Source organism: Notothenia coriiceps, unplaced genomic scaffold (assembly GCF_000735185.1).
Source record: "Notothenia coriiceps isolate Sejong01 unplaced genomic scaffold, NC01 NC01_scaffold00037246, whole genome shotgun sequence".
NCBI lineage: Eukaryota > Metazoa > Chordata > Actinopteri > Perciformes > Nototheniidae > Notothenia > Notothenia coriiceps.
Window position 1 is genome coordinate 263,091 of NW_011369947.1, and position 5,036 is coordinate 268,126.

General features: G+C 41.2%; 1 protein-coding gene across 1 annotated transcript in view; it reads left to right on the forward strand.

Annotated features, from left to right (window-relative positions):
* faah (fatty acid amide hydrolase) overlaps positions 1-5,036 on the forward strand; it is a 163,121-nt gene that overhangs the window by 116,120 nt on the left and 41,965 nt on the right. The window lies entirely within an intron of this gene.

A 5,036-nucleotide genomic window follows, 5' to 3' on the forward strand; every position in this document is an offset into this window, starting at 1 on the left:
CATGGAAACATTCATTAGCTAACAATGACATTATTGTTCTATTAATATAAAGGGAGGTCAGGTACTCTTTAAAACAGCTGCTAGTTATGGGTACTTTTTACTGAAGTACATTTCAAAGCCTCTTTACTTTGACTTGAGTGAAGAAGTTTAGTCAGTACTTCTACTTTCACCAGAGTATTTTTAAAAACGATTATCTGTACTTCTACTTGAGTAAAGGATGTGTGAACGTTTGCCATCTCTGCTGATTTCCAAAGATCATGTGAAAGCAGGTCATGATATAAGTATGAGTATCGGGATAGAAGACCTTAAAAACCCATGGATTGCAGAGAACTATTCTTTCTCTATGTTCAGAAATAACAGCAGTGACCAGACACATTTGTTGGATGAGGATTCCTCTTTCAAGGCCAATGCAGCAGTGAGAGTGAGAACCCTGGTGCTTATAACCAGCCCCTCCATCTGGTAATCATGTTGAACAATCAGAGGAGAGGATCCCTGCTGTGTCTCCCCCGCTGAATTGCAGAGGAGTCCAATTCAGAGCTGCAATCAGAGTGCTATTGTGCAGAGTCTGGTCCTCTTTTGTTTTTAAAGGATGAGGTTACTCGACCGACCCACGAAAGGCTCGTCCAGCAGCAGCAGCCTTTCATCCTCTGAAACCAAAGAGAGGATCAGCAAACGGCCCAACCATCGAGGTTAATTTAATCTGAAAAGGGTGCTTTTGTTCTGAAATTAGATATGCGCCGTTTCAGAGCAGCAGCTACTCTCGAGAAAACGACTTTGAGAACAAAAACGGGTTCGTTTGAGAGAGACAGACGGTGAAATGCTGACCCAGTGTTTCACAAAAGGATAACAATACAGCACGATGTTTCACACAACGCAAGAGCAAGTTCAGATAATGCTTTTTCTCTCTAGTGATTATTTAACATAATTAGAAATGGACTGTTTAGTCCAGTGATTCTCAAATGGGGGTACGCGGCCCCCTAGGGGTACGTTGGGGTACTGCAGGGGGTACGTGAGATTTAAAAAAAAATTAAAAAATGTTAATAAAAAAAATACCATGCATGATTACAAAAATAATCGTAGTACAATAAGTTAAATAGAAAACACAATTGTATATAAAATATTCCTGGAACCACCAAGGGGGTCCTCATATAAACATGTCAAATGTGTGTATTGTATTTTATAGTTTTGCATAATATATCATTTTGTTCATTGGTTTGTTAAACAGATATTACTTCAGTTGAAAAACTCCTTGGAAAAATCAGTTTAAAAAAAATGTCGTTATTTTTTTTCATGCATAAAATGAAAATATCCTTAGTTTGTTGAATGCATGTATGAATGAGTTAATAAATCACACACTGAGGGAACATCACTATATTGGAATTATTTGTATAGGCTTTTTCGATCAAAAATGTTCAGGGTCGGTCAGTGGGTACTCGGCTGAGAAAATGTTTCAAAGGGGGAACATTACTGACAAAAGTTCGAGAACCACTGTCCTTTCAGTTTGTTTTTGTGAGCGTGGTTACAACTTCAACCTTGGAGCCAAACGAATGGACACTGTTTACCTGAGTTTGTTTTTGTTTACTGACTTATGTTGTATTTTGCAGATTGTAAATTACAATTAAAAGATACGAAAGCGGGAATAGGGAGATGTTTACGCTGAAGTACATGGTATTTATTATTTTCTTTTTGGCTTTCTACCATGGTCATGCATTGGTGGATAATCTTCAAATGTCACTGGTAATTGTTTATGTTTGCACCAACAGATACCAAAGCCAAAGTGTAAACGTAGATGGAAATAAACCTGATTCTGAATCTGATGTGTTTTGGAACATTTGTGTTTTTATATTTGCATCACTTTTGAAACGGCAGCGCGATTCTCCTAAAGCCCCTGTCACACTGTCCCGAAATTGACACCCGATGGACACACAATTAAGGAACTGTTCAAATTCGGCTCTGATCGTAACAACATCATTCGTGAGGGCATCTTAAGCCATCCTATGACCGCCGGTGGAATCTTTGTGATGCCAAAGATTTTTCCACCGCTCCCGAAGTTGCTGCCGGAGCCTGAGAAACTCCACCGGCGGTCATACGATGGCTTAAGATGCCCTCACGAATGGCCCGATGTTGTTACGATCAGAGCCGAATTTGAACATTTCCTTAATCGTGTGTCCATCGGGTGTCAATTTCGGGACAGTGTGACAGGGGCTTAAATGAAATGTTTTTGACCGTTGTAGCACGACGGCATCTGTAGCCTCCGTACTTGTCTTATCTAAAAACCTGAATTGTAGCTCACAGAAAACACTTCAAACAAAAGCCAGAACACACAGAGGAAGAATCAAAGAGAAAGATCAAAACACAACACGCAGATTCTGAAAGATGTGTGTGTTCTCCTGATCCGTACGGAGACACAAACGTCTTCATCGATTACGTGATTCCCTCCTAGATGAAACCGGATCAAAGCTGCCTGTGACACTCTGGGGCTGGGAGAAACAATTTCTCTCTCCTGTCAATTATCAGAGGGTTATCTGCAGTGCAGCGTCGCCAGGGTTGAGCTTAAGGACAACGGGAGAATTCAGTATCACGAATTGTCTCTGAGGAAGACTCGACAGGAAGAAACAAAACAAGTGTGTCCTTGGCCGACATCAAAGGGAGAGACGCCACAGGAATGAGAGATGAAGAAAGATAGAGATTCAGAGTCAGCACACACACACACACACACCATGTTGCTGCCTTACTTGTGGGGAGGGGGGACTCCTGAGATATGAAGACATTTCACAGTCTGGTGAGCACACATCGCCTCATCATCCCTGCAAGCTCACTCCTCTTAAATCACACACACACACACACACACACACACACACACACACACACACACACACACACACACACACACACACACACACACACACACACACACACACACACACACACAGCACCCCTATACTTCAACTTATATTTGACTTTTTGAACATTAAAGCATGGGAACATGTCGCAGTAGAGGCACACATTACCAATATGAACCTGAACGTTACCGTTACATATCGTCTTTACGGTAGGGTCTGTTTTCCATCAGGTGAACTCCTTTACAAACCATTTTGATGGTGTCCATGGTTATTGTGTCCATGATGTGTCGTTACCATTTTCAGGAGTTATGATCCAGCTGTCAGGGCTTCTTTTGATGACCCTCATCCTTTAATCTCCTATTCCAATGGTTTTAATCTATATGCAATCTCTTAAACATGTAAGGGTTGAACAGTTCATTCATCTCAGACTGTAGACCTAACATTACATTTTGGGATTCAATCTAGAGCTCTGAAATGAGTCAAGAGAAAAGCAAAAATAAGGCATAATTTAAATCTAAAATCAGTGTCCATGTTAGTGTGACCCACATTCCTGTAATGTGAAGTAAATGAACAATCAGCACAACCCCCGATGTCCTGTGTGTTCCCTAACCTATAGATATTCTTAAAAAATAGCAAATTTAAAAGCATATTTTGAACATGTGGTCCTTCTGTAGCAGAGCAGCTTTCCTGTGTTTTTCTATCACACGTTGCTAATGTGTTAGCGCTCTGTCTGGCTGCCATTAGAGGACTCATCGTCCCACAGCGAGTGTTACACATTGTTTGGTTCCTCACTTAATCAACATGTGAGAGCCTCCATATGTGCAGACAAAACAGAAGCAATGTGCAGACAAATCCTCCAGTATTCATCAAGTCCAATGCAGTTTGTAGTATTGGTTAATGTGCTGAGACCTGGTTGATCTGAGGGAACAAAAGCTACTGGATGATTTGTGTTGGAATTCTCCATTTAGACCCATTACTGGTGTTGCAGACTCATTATGAAACACAGCCTTCAATTATTCTAACATTTAAAAAAACAAGGACAGACTTGACGAGGAGATGATGCCCATTTCTAGTAATAACGCTCACGCTCACGCTCTCTCACACACACACACACACACACACACACACACACACACACACACACATACTCTCTCTTGAGCACAAACACACACACTCTCACACACACACACACACACACACACACACACACACACACACACACACACACACACACACACACACACACACACACACACACACACACACACACACACACACACACACAACACACACACACACCACACCTGTATGCAGCGATAATTAAAAGCCGTCTGAAAGCTGCCATCAGACATCTGGTCACATTGTGATGTTGTTTACGTCTTTAATGATCACATAATTACTCATTTTCCGATCAGTAATTTTTTTTCGGACAAAGTTCTTGATTTGCTAACGGTTTTTTAAAATCTTATTACATTTTGGGAAAGTTGCCTTATTTTCTTCAGTAGAAACAAAAGAAAAAGTATAAAAATATCTAAGTAGTCTTCTGAATGCAAATACTTGAACAATTTCCTTCCTTCAGCTGACCCTTAAATCCCAAATTTACAAAAAGTGGTTGGTCTTAATCATAAAAGAGAGGGAACTCTACAGCAATAATTATAACAATATCTAAGCATTTGTTTTGAGAAAGTAAGACTGTAATGAGCTGTGTAACTCCTAACCTCTGTGTAGTTTCAGCCCCTCCTTTGCTCGGATTAAAGTACCAGATGATACCAGTCAACAGTACTGGTTCATAATATCGAGTTTCAGCACCAAACAGCATATAACACAATATTTACAAAGAAAACGCCCAAAATAGTGATACAAATTGAAAAAAGTAAGCCATCATTGAGCTTTATGTGGTTGTAGTACAAGATAGCACTAAACACCAATTGTGTAGCCAGATCTGGAATACAGACAGTACTATAAGTTCAAACTTGCAGTTCCCAGTCTCCACCTGAAGACCTCAGCATTAATACAGGTGTGTGATATACTAGTAATTCCCCCTCTTACCGTCATGTGAGCACGTAGAGGGCTCCGCGTTGTGTCCATGTGGTGAGGCAGGGGGGTTTCCTTTGGGGGAAGATGGCTGCCCCAGCGCTGCAGCGGCGCGGGCCTCAGGGAGGGCCAGTTGGTGACGCACCCCCAAGCTGCTCG